At 48.8% G+C, this 21,615-nt stretch overlaps 1 protein-coding gene across 6 annotated transcripts in view; it reads right to left on the reverse strand.

Moving 5' to 3' along the window:
* The window catches only part of TMEM184B (transmembrane protein 184B), a 53,016-nt gene extending 47,607 nt beyond the window's left edge, over window positions 1–5,409 (reverse strand). For 4 of the 6 annotated variants that reach the window (XM_086402808.1, XM_086402803.1, XM_086402809.1 and 1 more), the window contains exon 1: window positions 2,508–2,600. The gene's annotated coding sequence lies outside the window, so the exon portion shown is untranslated. Of the gene's footprint in view, window positions 1–2,460; window positions 2,601–3,174 lie in introns of those variants that run through there. The other 2 variants (XM_086402807.1, XM_086402805.1) reach the window with 2 other exon arrangements.
* Window positions 5,410–21,615: the final 16,206 nt, after the last annotated feature.

Raw genomic sequence — 21,615 nt, forward strand, 5'->3', positions numbered from 1 at the left:
GCCCAGCTGCTTCCACAGCTCACACACCAAATCCCCAGTCTCCAGGCCCAGCAGAGTGAGGAGGGCATTCACAGTTACTTGGTTTCAAAACAATGAAGGGCTGTCCTCTGCCTTCCCAGGCTGCTTCCACTCCAGGGAATTCACAGGGAGAAATGAGCACAGCAGGGACTGGAAATAGCACGGAGCCCCTCTCAGGGAAAAGAGCACGGCCGGCCCGCCAGGAACCAGGAGCAAAACCTCAAAGGCAGAGGAGAAAACAGCCTCCAGACAGAAGCCCGAGCTCCGCAGAACTCAGCCAACCCGAGCGAACTAGGACAAGATCACTTGCACCCATTCTGCCTTGAAGCTCTTCTTCCCACCCTCTTGGCGACCTTTAGATGGGGTTCCTGGTATAACCCACTACTACCACGTGGGAGCAACTGACAACACATCCCCCTTAGGCTGCACAAAAGAACCAGGTCGCCTGAGGTTCCTGGAGGGAGCTAACGGTGCCTTCCCCACGCACACTAGCTATCAGGGCCTCGTGTCTGGATTGAGGTCACTATCTACGTCTATCTCCCAGCAGACCAGAAGCCCTCAGAGGCCAGGCACCAGGTCCTATTCATCTTTAAACCCCTGTGCCCCTAGCATAGTGCCTGGCACATAGTAGATGCTCAGTAAGCTGTGTGTGCTCAGTTGCTAAGTCCTGTCCGACTCTTTGTGACCCTATGGACTATAGCCCGCCAGGCTCCTCCATCCATGGGATTTTCCGAGGCAAGAATACTGGAGTGGGTTGCCATTTCATACTCCAGGGGATCTTCCCGACCCAGAAATCAAACCCACATCTCCTGTATTAGCAGGTGGATTCTTTACCCCTGAGCCACCTAGGAAGTCCAGCTAGGTAAGTTACAAGGCAGCAAAACCTGGCAGCAAGAGAGTGGTGCTGGTTCATGGACCACTCCATCCGGGCCTCCCACATACATGGACAAGGAGTCACGTGCTCCCTCTGGGTCTCGCTTTCCACATTTGTAAAGAGGGATAACAAACAGTTCTGTATTCTCACAGCCTCAGAGAGAACTAACTGGGGAAACACACATGGAAAGCACCATAGCATCACAGGAATGCTAGTTACCCTTCCATTTCAGCTCAGCTCTCTCTGCACCTTCCCACCTCATGTTGGAGCCCTTTCTGCTGGCCATGTGCCCCCTCCCCCAGCACTGAACCTACTCTGCAGTGCCCCTATTGTTTTGTATCTTTCACATCATTGTGACTACTTGGTTTTAAGTTGGATTCCCCCTCCGACCCAAGAGGTCCTGAATCCCAGAGGCACCATGAGTTCCATGTTCAAAGCCTGATAAAATGGGCATGCAGGCCTGACTGCAGGGCCCCTCCCACCCACAGTCCAAGCTCTGATACACACACACACACACACACACACGGCACCCTCCAGCACACCGAAAAGGAAAGGAGATAGGAAGGGACGCTGCACAGGTAACCTGTGAAGGAGTCACACCTCTGAGATCTTGTGCCTCCTCGGCAGGTGTGCGAGCTTGTTTGCCTGGCCGCCTCCGCGGCACAAGGGCCTCCAGGGCACTGATTGCTGCTTCTTTCCTTACATAAAGCACCAAGCAGTCAGATAAATAATATATGGCCTTTGCCTCACTCGCAGGTATCAGCTGTGCAAACACCTGCTTAGTCCCACAGTGCCCTGGGGGTGTGTGTGTGTGTGTAATGCCTGGCCTTACACAACTCCAGAGGGCATATATGAGTTGGGAACTGATACTCATGCCCACCTCTCAACCCTATCCTCTAGCCTTGGCCTGGAGTCCATCAGCACTAGACCCCAGCAGCTAGTCCAGGGAGGACACCTAGGGCAGGCATACACACACCCTAAACCAGTCTCGGGGGTCCTTTCCCAAGAAAACATCCTTGGAGCCCCAGGTCCCTGCCGGTGACCCTCCAGACTGCAGACCTGTATGCAAGCCGTGTACACCTTCATGCACGCATTCCCGGGAGGCCTTGCCAGGCCAGCCACCATCCCAGATTACAGCTCGCCCCTCGCGCCACCCCCCCCAACCCCGGCACAGGAGCTCCCCCACTCACTCGGTCGTGCCAGGCGCCAGCACACCCACCAGGCGCACACAATCCCACTTGCAAAGGGCCTGTCCAGCCCGCCTCCCCTCTTCCCCGAGCCACCCCCACGGGCAGGTCCGATTACACTCCAGGCGCGGGCCCCGCCACGTTGGCGAGGAGGGGGCCAGGGCACACCCACGGGCGGCCCCGCGACCTCGCAGGGCGGGGAGAAGGCGCAGGGCTAGGCCGGCGGGGGCGCAGACGCCCCCTCCCTCCGCTGCCAAGACAGCTGCCTCCGTCCCCTTTCCCGCCTGAGGACCTGCGGCCACGGCGACCCGCGGGGACGACCCCCCGAACGGGCCCCTCCAGATCGGAGCAGCCCCTCCGCTCCCGAGAGCCCTCGTCTACCTCCCCCCGCCTCGGGGCCTCCAGCGCAGGGCAGGTGGGCAGGGTACCTCAGGAGCCCATGGCGGCGGCGTGTGCGGGCGACGCGCGGCAGCCGGACTGGGAGAGCGAGGCAGGCAGACAGCACCGCGGCCCCGAAGTCTGGCCGCTGGCCGGCGCGTCCCGGGCCCAGCCGAGTGCCGCCGCGGCGCGCCTGCGCACTGAGCGCGCCGCCGGGGAGGGCGGGGCGGCGAACGCGAGGCTGAGCTCACTCGCCCGGCCTTAAAGGGACCGCGGCCCCAAACCCCCTAGTGGTGGGAGCGATTTCGGCTCTCCAGCCTCTAGCAAACCAGTCGAGTCGCCTCCCCCACCTTCCTCCGACCCCCCCCCCAACCCCACCCACCACTGAGCTTCTTGGGGTGCAGGGACAGAGTCGTGGGCTCCAAGCTCTGTCCTGGCACTCTCAGGCTGTATGGAACTTCACTTCTTTTAACCCTAATTCCCTCCATTTGGGCCTGTTTGAAAATGAAACAGTAACGGCTTTTTAATCGTGTGAAGGATGCAGGTGTTTGTGGAATGAATGTCTACTGAAGTGCTGTGTGCAATAATCGAAATGAAATTGCAAAAGAAAGGAAGAGGTTTTTCTTCCCACTCCACTTAGCAGCGCTTGCGTCTTGCCCCACCTCGCTCTAGGTAGCGTAACTAGCAAATTCTTCAGATATCATTCAAACCGCTCACCTCATTTCTATGTGCCAGGTCCACACCAAACAGCAGTTTAACTGAAAAACAGAAAATCCAATCAAGTTTTGGCTTTGGTGTGTTCAAGATCCCCACATTTACTTCTATCCTCAGCCCAGACTCCTCCCCTGAACTGTGTACTCCACATCTCATCCTTGAGGTCCAATAGGAGCTCAAAGTCAACACACCCACAACAGAACCATCTCCTCTCAAACTGCAGAGACCTGCACTCTCATAGCCTACCCACAACAGCAGTTAGTAGCTCCCCCCTTCCGACACCAGCCCAGAACTCCTGGAGTTACCCTTGGATCCTTCTTCTCAACTGCTTACCCACTAGACCAGGAAATTACGTTGGGTGCGTGCTAAGTTGCTTCAGTCGTGTCAACTATTTGTGACCCCGTGGACTGTAGCCCACCAGGTTCCTCTGTACGTGAGAATCTCCAGGCAAGAATACTGGAATGGGTTGCCATGCCCTCCTCCAGAGGATCTTCCCCACTCAGGGATTGAACCTGCGACTCTTACTCTCTTACATCTCCTGCACTGGCAGGCAAGTTCTTTACCACTGGCACCACCTAGACTCTGACCTCTTCCACTCCATCTCCACTGCTACAACCACTTTGCTTATTTTCTGTCTATAATTATTGCAATATTCTTGTTAGGGAATGAATGTTTGTATCCCCTCAGATTCACATGCTGAAATCCTAACCCCCAAATGTGATGGTGTTAGGAGTTGGGGATGGAAGGTGATTAGCTCATCTGGGTGGAGCAGAGCAACTTTTGGAGCAAACTTAAATAGGATTTTAAAAAGAGACCCCAGAGAACTCTGTAGCCTGCTTTCTGCCTCCTAAGAATACAGAAAGAAGTTGGCACTCTATAACCCAAAAAAGGGCCCTCAGCAGAACCTATCATGCTGGCAGGCAGCCTGATCTTGAACTTCCAGCCTCCAGAACTATGAGAAGTAAGTGTCTCTCGTTGTAAGGCACTCAGTTTACAGTAATCTGTTATAGCAGCCCAAGCTGACCAGTTGAATGGTACTATGAAGACCTACAAGACCTTCTAGAACTAACATCCAAAAAAGATGTCCTTTTCATTATAGGGGACTGGGATGCAAAAGTAGGAAGTCAAGAGATGCCTGGAGTAACAGGCAAATTTGGCCTTGGAGTACAGAATGAAGCAGGGCAAAGGCTAACAGAGTTTTGCCAAAAGAATGCACTGGTCATAGCAAACACCCTCTTCCAACAACACAAGAGAAGACTCTACACATGGACATCACCAGATGGTAAACACTGAAAACAGATTGATTATATTCTTTGCAGCCAAAGATGGAGAAGCTCTCTACAGTCAGCAAAAATAAGACCAGGAGCTGACTGTGGCTCAGGTCATGAACTCCTTATTGCCAAATTCAGACTTAAATTGAAGAAAGTAGGGAAAACCACTAGACCATTCAGGTATGACCTAAATCAAATCCCTTACAATATTCAATGGAAGTGAGAAATAGACTTAAGGGATTAGATCTGATAGAGTGCCTAAAGAACTATGAACATGACTATGGTTTGTGACAGTGTACAGGAGGCAGTGATCAAGACCATCCCCAAGAAAAAGAAATGCAAAAAGGCAAAACAGTTGTCTGAGGAGGGCTTACAAATAGCTGAGAAAAGAAGAGAAGCTAAAGGCAAAGGAAAAAAGGAAAGATATGCCCATTTGTATGCAGAGCCAAAGCCTTTGACTGTGTGGATCACAGCAAGCTGTGGAAAATTCTTAAAGAGATTGGAATCCCAGACCACCTGACCAGCCTCCTGAGAAATCTGTTTGCAGGTCAAGAAGCAACAGTTAGAACTGGACTTGGAACAACAGACTGGTTCCAAATCGGGAAAGGAGTACGTCAAGGCTGCGTATTGTCACCCTGCTTATTTAACTTATATGCATAGTACATCATGTGAAATGCTGGGCTGGATGAAGCACAAGCTGGAATCAAGATTGCTGGGAGAAATATCAATAACCTTAGATACGCAGATGACACCATCCTTAATGGCAGAAATCGAAGAAGAAGTAAAGAGCCAAAGAGCCTCTTGATGGAAGTGAAAGAGGTAAAAATGTTGGCTTAAAACTCAACATTCAGAATACTAAGATCATGACATCCAGTCCAATCACTTCATGGAAAATAGGTGGGGAAACAATGGAAACAGTGACAGACTGTATTTTGGGGGGGCTCCAAAATCACTGCAGATGGTGACTGCAGCCATGAAATTAAAAGACGCTTGTTCCTTGGAAGAAAAGCTATGATCAACCTAGACAGCATATTAAAAAGCAGAGACGTTACTTTGCCAACAAACGTCCATCTAGTCAAAGCTATGGTTTCTCCAGTAGTCTTTACCAGTCGACCCACAAGAGAAGTGCATGGATGTGAGAGTTGGACCATAAAGAAAGCTGAGCACCGAAGAATTGATGCTTTTGAACTGTGGTGTTGAGAAGACTCTTGAGAGTCCCTTGGACTGCAAGGAAATCAAACCAATCCATCCTAAAGAAAATCAGTCCTGAATACTCATTGGAAGGACTGATGCTGAAGCTGAAACTCCAATACTTTGGCCACCTAATGTGGAGAACTGACTGATTGGAAAAGACCCTGATGCTGGGAAAGATTGAAGGCAGGAGGAGAAGGGAACGACAGAGGATGAGATGGTTGGATGGCATCACCCACTCGATGGACAGGAGTTTGACCAAGCTCAGAGAGTTGGTAATGGACAGGGAAGCCTGGTGTGCTGTAGTCCATGGGGTCACAAAGAGTCAGACACGACTGAGCAGCTGAACTGAACCGAAGCTGGCCAGGGTGAATGCGATATTTTCCTAACCTGTTTCTGTTTTTCCAGGCTTTCCTGGTGACCCAGTCTACTTCAGTGCAGGAGCCAGAAGGATTCTTATATTTATTATTTAAGGGTTCGTTGTTTTTTTTTTGTTTGATGTGGACCATTTTAAAGTCTTTATTGAATGTGTTACAATATTGTTTCTGCTGTATGGCCACGAGGCATGTGGGAGACTAGCTCCCCAACCAGGGATCAAGCCTACATCCCTGCATTGGAAGGCGAAGTCCTAACCCCTGGACCACCAGGGAAGTCCCCAGAGGGATTCTTTTAAAATCTAACTCAAAACATAGCACTTGTTTGCTCAAAGCCTTCGCCTGGCTGGCCAATTCACTCTGAGTAAAACCCAAAGACCTTAACAGATCCCTGCTGAATCTTGCCTTGCTTTGTCTAACATTCCACCCACCTAGTCACGTCCAACCTCATCTCCTCTGTTTCTTTCCCTCTATGCTGACCCCTTGCTGTTTCTAGAACAAATGAAGCCTTGGCCTCAAATCCTTTGCCCTGGCTGTTCCCCACTGCTGGGAGTGCTGTTCCCTCAGATACCTATTGCTGTTCCCCAGTGGCTCAACAGTAAAGAATCCGCCTGCAAAGCAGAAGATGTGCCAGGTTCGATTCCTGGGTCAGAAAGACGCCCTGGAGAAGGAAATGGCAACCCACTCCGGTGTTCTCGCCTGGAGAATCCCATGGACAGAGGAGCCTGTCAGGCTATATAGTCCAAGGGGTTGCAAAAGAGTCGTACACGACTTAGTGACTGAACACACACACAGATACCTGAATGCCCCCTCCTTCACTTCCTTCTAGGGTTTACTGACACATTCCCCACTCAGGAAGCCTGCTTTGATCACCCAGTAAATTGCCAAACTCCTTACCTGCAAGTCCTGATTCCCCCTTTCCATGCTCTAGTTTTCCCCACATCACTTAATGTCTATCATAACACAGTTCGCCTGTTTTACTGCTTGTCTTCAACCTGTAAAACATAAATTCTAGAAGAACAAAGATTTTGTCCTTGTTGTTGCCTGATATAATCCCAGTACTTAGTACTAGGGCTGGTATGGACAACATGCTTAAAGAATATGTGTAGCATGAACAGAGATCATCTAGAGAAAGTCTTCTAGGCAAATTCCTTCCCAGCCCCCAGGTAGGAAGTTGCTCAGGGCTTTCCCAGCACACAAACAACATTTATCATCAGTTGCATCATCTTCACTTGTTCACGACTTCCTGATTCTCTCTCCCTGCACATGACCCCTCCAGGGCAAAGTCCTTGTTTCGGTTATCACCATATCTTACGCTTAGCATCAGATCAGATCAGATCAGATCTGTCGCTCAGTCGTGTCGGACTCTTTGCAACCCCATGAATCGCAGCACGCCAGGCCTCCCTGTCCATCACCAACTCCCTGAGTTCACTCAGACTCACGTCCATCGAGTCAGTGATGCCATCCAGCCATCTCATCCTCTGTCGTCCCCTTCTCCTCCTGCCCCCAATCCCTCCCAGCATCAGAGTCTTTTCCAATGAGTCAACTCTTCGCATGAGGTGGCCTAAGTACTGGAGTTTCAGCTTTAGCATCATTCCTTCCAAAGAAATCCCAGGGCTGATCTCCTTCAGAATGGACTGGTTGGATCTCCTTGCAGTCCAAGGGACTCTCAAGAGTCTTCTCCAACACCACAGTTCAAAAGCATCAATTCTTCGGCGCTCAGCCTTCTTCACAGTCCAACTCTCACATCCATACATGACCACAGGAAAAACCATAGCCTTGACTAGACGAACCTTTGTTGGCAAAGTGATGTCTCTGCTTTTGAATATGCTATCTAGGTTGGTCATAACTTTCCTTCCAAGGAGTAAGCGTCTTTTAATTTCATGGCTGCAGTCACCATCTGCAGTGATTTTGGAGCCCAGAAAAATAAAGTCTGACACTGTTTCCACTGTTTCCCCATCTATTTCCCATGAAGTGGTGGGACCGGATGCCATGATCTTTGTTTTCTGAATGTTGAGCTTTAAGCCAACTTTTTCACTCTCCACTTTCACTTTCATCAAGAGGCTTTTGAGTTCCTCTTCACTTTCTGCCATAAGGGTGGTGTCATCTGCATATCTGAGGTTATTGATATTTCTCCCGGCAATCTTGATTCCAGCTTGTGTTTCTTCCAGTCCAGCGTTTCTCATGATGTACTCTGCATATAAGTTAAATAAACAGGGTGACAATATACAGCCTTGACGAACTCCTTTTCCTCTTTGGAACCAGTCTGTTGTTCCATGTCCAGTTCTAACTGTTGCTTCCTGACCTGCATACAAATTTCTCAAGAGGCAGATCAGGTGGTCTGGTATTCCCATCTCTTTCAGAATTTTCCACAGTTTATTGTGATCCACACAGTCAAAGGCTTTGGCATAGTCAATAAAGCAGAAGTAGATGTTTTTCTGGAACTCTCTTGCTTTTTCCATGATCCAGCGGATGTTGGCAATTTGATCTCTGGTTCCTCTGCCTTTTCTAAAACCAGCTTGAACATCAGGAAGTTCATGGTTCACATATTGCTGAAGCCTGGCTTGGAGAATTTTGAGCATTACTTTACTAGCGTAGGCTATGTTTCTATGCTATACATTTAGCATAGAAACCTAGAAAACAGACACATCTGGCATCAGACCAAACCACACCCTTATTCAAGTTCTTAGTCCCTGTTCACCAAGGGCAATCTTTGAGTTTCAATTTACAGAGGCCCCAGGCTGGCAGGAGCAGAGGCAGGTGGTGGGTATTTTTAGGTTTGGGTTGTTCAGAAAGGGGCTCACACACAGAAAGTCACCTGGCCTGACTGACATGGCAGGTTGGCAGCAGGTGGCACTGGGAGCCCACATTGTTTTCTCCTTATCTTTCCTCATCCTCTCCCCAGGCTGTCTAATTTAGAAGATAAATGTTTCCCTGCTCTGTCACCTCCTCACTCCTTGCAAATTTTCATTCACCCTGGCTCAAAGATGTCACTCACATCAGTCCCCTCGCCCTTTCATGCCCAGGGCCACTGTCCTAGTTCAGGTCCCCTTGGTGTGTGTTAGTCGCTCAGCATGTCTGACTCTTTGTGACCCCATGGACTATAGGCCGCCAGGCTCCTCTGTCCATGGAATTCTCCAGGCAACAATACTTGAGTGGGTTGCCATTTACTTCTCCAGCAGGAACCCTTAGTTCTGGACAACAGTAACAGTTCCCCAGCCCAACCAGACACCTTTACCCCTGCTCACTGGCTACAGGAGGAGTCTTTTTCCACCTCCAGCAACAAGCTACTCTTCCTTCAAAGGCCAATTCAGATGTCATCTTTTGGTTCTTTCTAGATCCCCACCTCCCCCACCCTCCCTTCCCCATTCCGTTTTAATTAGCTTCTCCCCAATAAGAAAAAAAATCACAAATGATTTGAAACTCATCACAGAGTAGTTAAGTACTTATGGTAGATCCATGGCCCTAGTGGTAAACAACCCGCCTGCCAATGTAGGAGATGTAAAAGGCTGGAGTTTGATCCCTGGGTCGGGAAGATCCCCTGGAGAAAGACATGGCAACCTACTCCAGTATTCTTGCCTGGAGAATCCCATGAGCAGGAGGGCAGAGGGACCTGGTAGGCTACATTCCATGGGGTCACAAGGAGTCAGAGACAGCTGAAGCAACTTAGCACGCAGGCACACACAATGATATATATCGTGTAGATATCAGAACAGCCTCTATGCATTACAAATAACAAGGGGACAATGATTAGTAAGACTACTCATCGGAAAAGGTAATAAATTTGTAATAAAAAGTAATAAATTTGCATGGCAGCCTGATCTGAACCCTGTAGTTAAAAAAAATAATAATAATAAATCTTAGAAGAAAGATTGGAAGGAAATATAACAAAATGTTAATAGTGGGTTCTCCTAAGTAAAAGGATTATGAATATTAATTATCTTCTTTCCCCTCCTCCTTCTCTCTCTTTTACTTGTTTAATTTTTGTTTGCATTTTCCAAAATGCGTTTGCAAAAAGCGTGCAATGTTTTCAAAGAAAACAGGTTGTTTAAAGAAATGATTTGTCGTTCCCTTCTGTTTGCATCATTTTAGCTGAATGCATCTGGCTCCCCTCCCCACCCAACCCCCAGACTAAGGGCCTCTCGTGGGTAATGGGGACCAGGTTGGATTATCTCTGATCCCAAATCCACTCCTAGCATCTGCTGGAGAGTACAGAGGAAAGAGCCAGGGCCTCAACAGTGCTAGCTGACAAGTGGCCTAGAGCCCAGAGCACTTCAGATACACTTACCTGCAGTCTCTGCATCTCCTGCTTGCCCCCAAGGATGCTGTGGGAGCTCTGGCCAAGTGCCCTGGAGAGGCAGTGTGGTGTGGCAGGCAGAGCACAGGGCCAGCTCCACTTGCTTCCTAGCAGTTGGTCTTAGGCAGGTGGCTTTGCCTTTCTGAGGCTCAGTTTCCCCATCATACAAAAGTGTTGACACGGAATTTTGCACACGGCTGACAAGAATGGTACAGTCTATGGCATGGGGCTGCTGAAGGCCCAACTAACTTAGTACCCGAACTGGATCCATTTGGTTGCAGCGGATTAAAAGCCAGTTCAAACTAATTTAAAAAAAAAAAAAAAGAAAGAGAATTTAAGTGCTCACTTAATTAGAACATGTGAGGCACAGCTGGATGTGAGGCTTCATACACCTTCATTAGCTCATTATTTCTCTCATTCTTTTGGGGGGGTGGTGTGTGTGAGGGGCTTGTTCCCAGGTGGTCTTTTCCCTCTACAACAAATAGACTACCTTTCCTTTTGTGGCTGGTCAGTCGCTCAGTCATTTCTGACTCTTTGTGACCCCATGGACTGCAGCATGCCAGGCTTCCCTGTCCTTTATTGTCTTCCAGAGCTTGCTCAAACTCATGTCCATTGAGTCAGTAATGCCATCCAATCATCTCATCCCCTGTTGTCCCCTTCTTCTCCTGCCCTCAATCTTGCCCAACATCAGAGTATTTTCTAACGAGTCGGCTCTTCCCATCAGGTGGCCAAAGTATTGAAGTTTCAGCTTCAGCATCAGTCCTTCCGATGAATATTCAGGGTTGATTTCCTTTAGGATTGACTGGTTTGTTCTCCTTGCTGTCCAAGGGACTCTCAAGGGTCTTCTTTCAGCACCACAGCATCTCTTTCAGCCCTCAGCCTTCTTTATGGTCCAACTCTCATGCCCATACATGACTACTGGAAAAACCATAATACCTTTCCCAAGAATTCCAAAAATTCTGTTCCATAATTGCCTCTGATTGGCCCATCTTGGGTCACTTTCCCATCTCTGAGCCAGTCACTGGAGCCAGGAACTGCAGTGCTCCAATTGGCCAGTCCTAGGTCAATGGCCTGATGTTCAAGCTGGTTTTAGAAAAGGCAGAGGAACCAGAGATCAAATTGCCAACATCCGCTGGATCATGGAAAAAGCAAGAGAGTTCCAGAAAAACATCTACTTCTGCTTTATTGACTATGCCAAAGCCTTTGACTGTGTGGATCACAATAAACTGTGGAAAATTCTGAAAGAGATGGGAATACCAGACCACCTGATCTGCCTCTTGAGAAATTTGTATGCAGGTCAGGAAGCAACAGTTAGAACTGGACATGGAACAACAGACTGGTTCCAAAGAGGAAAAGGAGTTCGTCAAGGCTGTATATTGTCACCCTGTTTATTTAACTTATATGCAGAGTACATCATGAGAAACGCTGGACTGGAAGAAACACAAGCTGGAATCAAGATTGCCGGGAGAAATATCAATAACCTCAGATATGCAGATGACACCACCCTTATGGCAGAAAGTGAAGAGGAACTCAAAAGCCTCTTGATGAAAGTGAAAGTGGAGAGTGAAAAAGTTGGCTTAAAGCTCAACATTCAGAAAACAAAGATCATGGCATCCGGTCCCACCACTTCATGGGAAATAGATGGGGAAACAGTGGAAACAGTGTCAGACTTTATTTTTCTGGGCTCCAAAATCACTGCAGATGGTGACTGCAGCCATGAAATTAAAAGACGCTTACTCCTTGGAAGGAAAGTTATGACCAACCTAGATAGCATATTCAAAAGCAGAGACATCACTTTGCCAACAAAGGTTCGTCTAGTCAAGGCTATGGTTTTTCCTGTGGTCATGTATGGATGTGAGAGTTGGACTGTGAAGAAGGCTGAGCGCCGAAGAATTGATGCTTTTGAACTGTGGTGTTGGAGAAGACTCTTGAGAGTCCCTTGGACTGCAAGGAGATCCAACCAGTCCATTCTGAAGGAGATCAGCCCTGGGATTTCTTTGGAAGGAATGATGCTAAAGCTGAAACTCCAGTACTTAGGCCACCTCATGCGAAGAGTTGACTCATTGGAAAAGACTCTGATGCTGGGAGGGATTGGGGGCAGGAGGAGAAGGGGACGACAGAGGATGAGATGGCTGGATGGCATCACTGACTCGATGGACATGAGTCTGAGTGAACTCAGGGAGTTGGTGATGGACAGGGAGGCCTGGCGTGCTGCGATTTATGGGGACACGACTGAGCAAATGATCTGATCTGATCTGATCTGAGGTCAATGGTCGTTTGGTGATGTCCAAGTGTAAAGTCATCTCTTGTGTTGTTGAAAAAGGGTGTTTGCTATGACCAGTGCATTCTCTTGGCAGAATTCTGCTAGCCTTTGCCCTGCTTCATTTTCTACTTCAAAGCCAAACTTGCATGTTACTCCTACTTTTGCATTCCAATCCCCTATGATGAACAGGACATCATTTTTTGGTGTTAGTTCTAGGAGGTGTTCTAGGTCTTCATGGAACTTATCAACTTTAGCTTCTTCAACATAAGTGGTTGGGTCATAGACTTGGATTACTGTGATATTGAATGGTTTGCCTTTGAAACAAATCGAGATCATTCTGTCATTTTTAAGGTTGCACCCAAGTACTGCATTTTGGACTCTTTCACTGATTAAGCAACAGTTTAAACCCTGTTTGGAACAACTGACTGATTCAGAATTGAGAAAGGAGTACAACAAGGCTGTTTGTTGTCACCCTGTTTATTTAGCTTATATGCAGAGTACATCATATGAAATGCCAGGCTGGATGAGTTACAAGCTGGAATCAAGATTGCCAGGTGAGATATTGACAACCTCAGATATGCAGATAATATCATTCTAATGGCAGAAAGCTAGGAGGAACTAAAGAGCCTCTTGTTAAGGGTGAAGGAAGAGAGTGTAAAAGCTGGTTTAAAACTCAATATTAAAAAACTAAGATCATGGCATCCGGTCCCATCACTTCATGGCATATAGAAAGGGAAAAGGAGGAAGCAGGGACAGATTTACTCTTTTTAGGCTCTAAAATCACTGCAGATGGTGACTGCAGCCATGAAATTCGAAGACGATTGCTTCTTGGCAGGAAAACTATGACAAACCTAGACGGTGTGTTAAAAAGCAAAGACATCACTTTGCTGACAAAAGTCCATATAGTTAAGGCTTTGGTCCTTCCAGTAGTCATGTACAGATGTGAGAGTTGGACCATAAAGAAGGCTGAGTGCCAAAGAATTGATGCTTTCAAACTGTGATGCTGGAGAAGACTCTTGAGAGTCCTTTGAAAGGCAAGATCAAGCCAGTCATTCTTAAAGGAAATCAACCCTGAATATTCACTGGAAGCACTGATGCTGAAGCTGAAGCTCCAGCACTTTGGCCACCTGATGTGAATAGCTGACTCATTGGAAAATACTCTGATGCTAAGAAAGATTGAGGGCAAGAGGAGAAGGGAGCAACGGAGGATGAGATGGTTGAATGGCATCATCGACTCAATGGACATGAGTTTGACAAACTCTGGGACAGAATGAAGGACAGGGAAGCCTGGTGTGTTGCAGTCCATGGGATTGCAAAAGAGTCAGACATGATTTGGCAACTGAGCAACAACAACCATACCGTCATTTCAAGGCTGATGTGAAAATGAAATAACACAAGGAAGGCTGTTAGCACTGGGCCTGACATGCTGTAAGGACTCAGGAAGTAATGTATTTATTTACTCATCTATTTTTAGGCCATGCCAAGCTTGTGGCTCAGCTGGTAAAGAATCTGCCTGCAATGCGGGAGACCTGGGTTCAATCCCTGAGTTGGGAAGATCCCCTGGAGAAGGAAAAGGCTCCCCACTCCTGTATTCTGGCCTGGAGAATTCCATGGACTATATAGTCCATGGAGTCGAAAAGAGTCGGACACAAATGAGCTCACTTTTCACTTAAGCCAACAAGTGAGATCTTAGTTCCCTGACCAGGGATTGAACAGGCCTAGCCCCTGCATTGGCCATGAGGAGTCTTAACCTCTGGACTGCCAGAGAAGTCCTCAAGAAAGTGCTGTGTTTTGTGTTTTTTTTTAAGTCACATTTGACTCTTTGCAACCCCATGGACTATTTATATAGTCCATGGAATTCTCTAGGCCAGAATACTGGAGTGGATAGTCTTTCCCTTCTCCAGGGGATCTTCCCAACCAGGATTCGAACCCAGGTGTCCTGCATTGCAGGCGGATTCTTTACCAGCTGAGCCACAAGGGAAGCAGAAAGTGCTATTTTTAATATCTATAAATGTAACTAGCAAGAAGGCCTTTCCTGAAATTCTTGTTTGCAACTGAAAACATAAACAGGCCCAACTGGGTCATTTCTGATGACCCTGCTTCAAACTGGCATCAGTGATTCTGTCCACAGCAACCACTTTGTGTCCGGCGTCAGGGCCTTGTTACTGTTCCCATCACCTGGACCACACTTCTTCTCACACCCTTTTCTTTCGCTAGGTAATTTCTGCCCCTCCCTCAGGTCCCTGATAAAACGTCAGTTCCCCTGGATATGTCATTAAGTAGAGAAAAGAAAATACCGTACAGAACAGTACTAAATATATCATTTATGCAAATATATGTGTGTACATCTATTTGTGTGTGGTTTAAAATGTGTAGTAGTTACTGAAGCTGTGCTCTACAGCCCAGCTGAGAGCCTGCACATGGCTACTGAAGCCAGCACGCTCTAGAACCCGAGCTCCCCAACAAGGGAAGCCATCACAGTGAGAAGCCCACCAACTGCAAGTAAAGAGGAACCCCCGCTCACCGCAACTACAGAAAAGCCACACGCAGCAACAAAGACCCAGCACAGCCAAAAAGAAATACTTTTTAAAAAATACATAAAAAATAGGGAATGCCCTGGCGGCCCAGTGGTTAGGGACTCTGGGGTTTTCACTGCAGAGGGTGTGGGTTCAATCCCTGGCTGGGGGACTAAGATCCTTCAAGCTGTGCAGTGTAGCTAAAAAAATAAAATGAATAAAAATAAATAAAATGTGTAGTAATTTTCTGGAATGCAGAAGCACGGGCCCTCCCATAAACAGAGGCCAAACAAGGACTGGGTGTTAGTCATCTTTGCTCAGAACCCGACACACCGGGCCATCATATTCATCACGACTACTACGCGCTGAGCAGCTGCTATGTGGCAGGCGATGTACTAAGCTCCTCTTCATTATCTCAACAAGCAGCAGTGCTGACTGCCATTTGGCCGATGAGGAAACTGAGGCACGGAGACGCATCATTACCTGGCCAAAGTTACACCTGAGCTGCCCAGCACACAGGGAGGCCTAGTGGTCCCGGGTTTATTAAATGAAGCCGGGACCCACACCAGTCCCACAGGGAACTAGGAAAAATCAACTGGCAAGACAAAAGGCTTATGACTTCACCAAGACTTTCCTGTTGGGATAGTGACCATCAGCAAGCAGAACAAGGCCATTCCTGCCTTCCAAGTTGTGTGTGTGTGAATCAGAGATGTGGCTGGTGATGGATTTATGGGTTGCTGTGAAAAGAGCCTGAGTTGGAGACACAGAGAGGAGCTTCCTCTTTCTGCCTGTCTGTCACACGTGCACACACAGTCTTACACACCTGGGCCTCCAACAAAGGTGGGACGAGTCCCACTTGGAGCTTACCTAGCCAAACCAACACACAAAGGAAAACGAAGAGAGGATTTACTGCAGTTTCCTTGGAATCACTAGGAACTTGTTTCAGGAGCTTACCTAGCCAAACCAACAAACAAAGGAAAACAAAGAGGAGGATTTACTGCAGTTTCCTTGGAATCACTAGGAACTTCTTTCCGGTTCTCTACAAAATCCCAGGTTGCTGCCAACTATCCCGAGCACTGCGATCGGGAAAGGGAGGTTCAGGTCGGGGACATGCAGGAACTGGGGAAGCGGGGTTCAGGGTTTCCCGGGAAAGCCTTTAATAAGAGGGAAGGGTCCAGAGTAGGCCTGGTGGCCCAGTCTCAGATCTTCTGTGACTCAGTAAACCTGGAGGGGATGACTTCAGAGGGGCGGCACCTTAATCATAGGTGCTTTGAAGATGCAGGGATGAAAGGCCTTGGGAGGTATAATTACAGGAGATGCCATTCTCTCAGGGGCCTGCAGGAGCCCAAGTCACCATCTGCAGAGATATGTTGCGGGAGTCCCCAGTGGGGCCTTCTTAAAGGGGCAGCACCCCGGGGGTGGGCTCTCTGTTCCCTTCCTTGGACAGCTCTTCCATCCTATCAGCATCCCCTGCACGGGCAAGTGCAGCCTCTGCGAAGCCAGGTTCCAGCTCTGCAGCTTCCTGCACTTCAATAGGCAACAGGACACAGCCTCACATGGAACAGTTTGGAGGACAGACAGGAAGATGCTGTTGGCGTCTCAGGGCTAGGGTGGAGGGAAGAATGGAGGGAGCAGGCCAGAGGAAGAGGAGGAGGGGAAGGTGGCTCTCGGTCACCATGGCAACACTTCCCCGGCTCATCAGACCCCTTCTCGTCACCCAGCCACACACAGCCCAGCCCGGAAAGCTGGCCCCAGACAAGTGTGGCTTGAGCGAGAGAGGAGATGTCTAGAGATTGGGCAGCGGGAGGCTGGAGCTTGGAATGTGTTTACTCTTCTGAACGATTAGACGGGTTCCTGTGGGCGCCTGCGTTGCAGGCTTTGGGAACGAGGATGTGACGTGGAGGCCTCAGCCTTCTTAGCTGTAACTATTCCCATCTCCGTTTCCGAAATAGAGCAGGGATGGGGGAGGGGGAGGCAAGGGAATGAGAGAATACAGGAGGGGAAGGCTCTCTCCTTGGCTAAAGTCACGCTGGAGTGACTCCTACTGGAGCTGATGGCAGGGGTCTGCCCAATCCACTCCCCTACAGGAGGCCCTGGCTTTCGGCAGAGGGGAGTGTAGAGGGTTGTGGGGGGCATCAGAAGGTAGGTGGGAAAGGGGAGAAGGAGAGAGGCTGCCACGGAGCAGCCCCGTGGCGCCAGCGGCTTGTGTTTTACGGCAGGAAGTGACTGAACCAAGTTCAGAGGAAGCCAAATCCTTCCTTTTGTACCAGACCATTTTCTGCGGGTGTCTCCTCGGTCTCCTCCCCTCCTTCCTCCTCCAGACCTTCTGCCATTCAGTCTTCAATCCCCTTCCTCCAGTGATCTTTGGCCTCCAAACAAGAGCAGGCCTCCTAGATCCTCAAAACCATCTCCTTCCACACTTCAACCCCAGTTGCCTCCCCTCCACTCTTCCCCACACCCCCTCAGACACAAGGTCACCTGTTGGCTTTTATTGGAGCGGTTACCTGTGTGTGCATGTGGGGCAAAGTTGCAGGGATGGGAAGGGGCATGAGGGAACTTGCTGGCGGGTCGACATTGCCCACATCTGTTTCAGGTAGTGATTACACAGGTACATAGAAACAGGTAAAAAGCTATGGATCCCTGTACACTTAAGATGTGTGTGCTTTTCTGTGCATACGTTATACTTCAATTCTTAGAAAAGAAAAAGAAGATCGAGCGGGAAATGGTCAGTGGGAAGCTTGTGTTTTGCCAGCCCCCTTTCCTCTCTCTGCTCTGTTTGCTTTGAGCTCGCTGACCCCACCTCTTCCCTGAAGCCCCTCCCCCAGCCAGGCTCCTCTCTCCCTGGCCCGGCCTCCTTGATTTCCAAGCTTCGAAGGTTTCCAAGCCCCGAAGGTCTGCCCTACTGCCCTATCTGCGTTCTTGCTTTCTCTCAGTGGTCCTGCGATGCTCCCAGGCTCCCACGTAGATCACCTCAGAGCCTCCGACTTCTCCCTTTCTTTCAGTCGGCTAAGAACAGACCCGTTCAGAAAAGGGTTCAGTCATCCTTGCCTTCTGGATGTCTCCTGCCTGGATTGTAACCATAGCTCCCTAACTCCTCTCCCTGCCTCCTTTCTCCATCCTCCAATCTCCCTGCCCACTGTTGCCAAATTCATATCCCTCAAGTTCACATCCGTCGTGGCTCTTCTCTAATCGTTGGTTCCCCGCAGTGCAGACGCTGGTGGATGGAAGTCAGGCCGGTGGGTTCTGGCGTCTGCCTCTTCTATCCTTGGCGGCTATCTCCTCCCTACCCCTTTGTGCTTGGATCTCTGAGTATATATCGAGCTAGTTCATAGCTCTGGGCCTTTGTTCATGCTGTTTCCTCTGGCAGTAATGACTGTCCCCACCTCATCCCTCCTCCCCACCCCCCAGGCCATCACCACCCAGTAAATTACTCACGTTTCAAGGGTCAGATCAGGTATCTTTGAACACCTTCCTGACACACCCCCTCCCTCCTTTGTCCCTGGTTCATACTGCGTATCTCACACTGGATTTTGGATTGGGATAAGCCATTGGTTAACTTGAGTGTTTCCTCTGACTTGGGCCCTTGGAAGCCAAAGTCACACCTCGGGTTTGCAGTGTGCAGTAACCATTACTGAGCACTTACGCAGCACTGGGCTAGAGTGAAGGTTAGGAGCATGGGCCACTGTGTCTCTGTCCTCATGCACTCAGCGAGCATCAGAGTACATCAGCCTCCTAGGATGCTTATGAGCAGAGAGGGTGGGAACAGGGCCTGGCACCAGGAGCCTCCTCGGCCCTTATGAGCATCTGTGGTTTTATTTAATCTTACAACCTCTGAAGCAGGTAATAGCACCTCCACTTTACAGAAGAGGAAACTGAGAGCCAGACAATGCCCCAGGTCACAGAGGGACCAAGCCAGCCCTCTGGGTTCCACTCTGTGCTCTCCACCCCTCACCCCTGCACTCCACTCCCCCTCAGCCCAGCACTGGCACCCACAAGCCCCAGTGTTTGTTGCATGAACAAAAATGATTCACTAAGTGGCATGCTTGCCCCCTCCAATCTGGGCACAATTTCCGAGCAATTGTTTGGCGTACTTTATAAAAATAAACTGTTTGCCTGGTTGACGCATCCTGGTCATTCCCTGGCCTCAGCTTAAATATCACTTCCTCAGAGGCTGTCAGCCACCACCCCCTCTCATATACATTAGCTCCCTGAATAAGAAACACAGGAAAGAGAAACCAGACACCAGTGATGATCGTGGGTAGGAACACAGTGGAGGGGGCAGGGATGGTAATGACTCTCTATAATTCGACTTTTATTTATTTTTGACTTTTGGCTGCACATGTGGGACCTTAGCTCCCAGACCAGGGATTGAACCTACGCCCCCCTGCATTGGAAGGCAGAGTTTTAACCACTGGACTACCGGGGAAGTCTCACAAATTGACTTATACAGCTTGATGTTCATATATGTAATAGCTCCAAAAAATTAAACCAAAAGAGAGGGGGGACACTAACTCATTATTGAAATTAATTACTACACAGAATACAGAGAAAAGAATGACTTCAAGTTACTTCCAGGCACTGTGCTCTGACCACATTTCCTCAGAATATAATCTAAGGGGGAAAAAAAGTCTGTAAAAAACTCTTTACCCATAGGTATTGGGCTTCCAAAATCAGTTCTGAATATCCAATGGAAGGACTGATGCTGAAGCTGAAACTCCAATACTTTGGTCACCTGATATGAAGAACTGACTCATTGGAAAAGACCCTGATGCCGGGGAAGATTGAAGGCGGGAGGAGAAGGGGACGGCAGAGGATGAGATGGTTGGATGACATCACTGACGCGATGGAGGTGAGTTTGAGTAAGCTCTGGGAGTTGGTGATGGACAGGGAGGCCTGGCGTGCTGCAGTCCATGGGGTCGCAAAGAGTCGGACACGACTGAGCAGCTGAACCAACTAGTGACTCACGGGTAAAGAATCTGCCTGCTAATGCAGGAGACTCAGGTTTGATCTCTAGGTGGGGAAGATCCCCTGGAGAAGGAAATGGCAACGCACTCCAGTATTCTTCCCTGGAGTATCCCATGTACAGAGGAGCCTGGTGGGCTACAGTCCATGGGGTCACAGAATCAGACTTAACAACTAACACATCATATACTTTTAGTGTGTGCGTGTGTCACTCGTTCAGTTGTGTCTGACTCTTCGCGACCCCACAGACTGTAGCCCACCAGGCTCCTCTGTCCATGGGATTTGCCAGGCAAGAATACTGGTAACAAAAATGGCAAGGAGAGGATTGCCATCTACTTCAGGGGATCTTCCCAACCCAGGGATCGAACCTGTGTCTCCCACATTGCTGGCAGATTCCTTACCACCTGAGCCACCAGGGAAACGAAAACTTGCATATATTGTTGGGTACAGCAAATAAGCATGTTACTATTAGCAGGAATTAAAACTTTCACTGCAAAAGATATAGAAATAAAAAGCTCTTTTTTTAAGATTAGCTCCTTGTACTTCCCCTGAGGGCCCACAGTTGCTAACTTCACACCTACTGTTTGAAGTCAGATGGGAGGGGCTGAGAGTGACCCTACTCCAAGGCAGGTCTCCATGTGGTTCACTGCCTGCAAAGCAGGACCCTCTGGCATTTCCTGGTGGGTTTGTATGGTCAAAGCTATGGTCCTTCCAGTAGTCACATATGGATGTGAGAAAGTGAAAGTGTCTCAGTCACATCCGACTCTTTGGAATTCTCCAGGCCAGAATACTGGAGTGGGTAGCCTTTCTCTTCACCAGAGGATCCCAACCCAGGGATGGAACCCAGGTCTCCCACATTGCAGGCAGATTCTTTATCAGTTGAGCCACAAGGGAAGCCCATGGATGTGAGAGTTGGACCATAAAGAAAGCTGAGCACTGAAGAATTGATGCTTTTGGACTGTGGTGTTGGAGAAGACTCAAGACTCTTGGACTGCAAGGAAATCAAACCAGTCAATCCTAAAGGAAATTAGGAATTTCCTAATATTCCTAAAGGAATATTCATTGAAAGGACCGATGTTGAAGCTGAAGCTCTAACACTTTGGCCACCTGATGCAAAGAATTGAGTCATTAGAAAAGACCTTGATGCTGGGAAAGATTGAAGGCAGTAGGAGGAGAGGACAGAGGATGAGATGGTTGGATGGCATCACCAACTCGATGATGACGTGAGTTTGAGCAAGCTCCGGGAGTTGGTGATGGATAAGGTAGCCTGGCGTGCCTCAGTCCATGGGGTCAGAGTCCAACAAAACTGAGCGACTGAACTGGAAACTGAGGAATTAAGGCTTCCCTGGTGTCTCAGATGGTAATGATTCTGCCTGCAATGCAGGAGACTGGGGTTCAATCCCTGTGTTGAGAAAATCCCCTGGAGAAGGAAATGGCAACCCACTCCAGTATTCTTGCCTGGGAAATCCCATGGACAGAGGAGCCTGGCAGGCTACAGTCTATGGGGTCACAGAGAGTCAATACATGACTAAGTGAGTAACACACACACAGGCATTAAGGACCCACCTTT

This window comes from Bos grunniens, chromosome 5, assembly GCF_055505025.1.
Source record: "Bos grunniens cultivar Pamir isolate PY7600 chromosome 5, Bosgru_T2T1.0, whole genome shotgun sequence".
Taxonomy (NCBI): domain Eukaryota; kingdom Metazoa; phylum Chordata; class Mammalia; order Artiodactyla; family Bovidae; genus Bos; species Bos grunniens.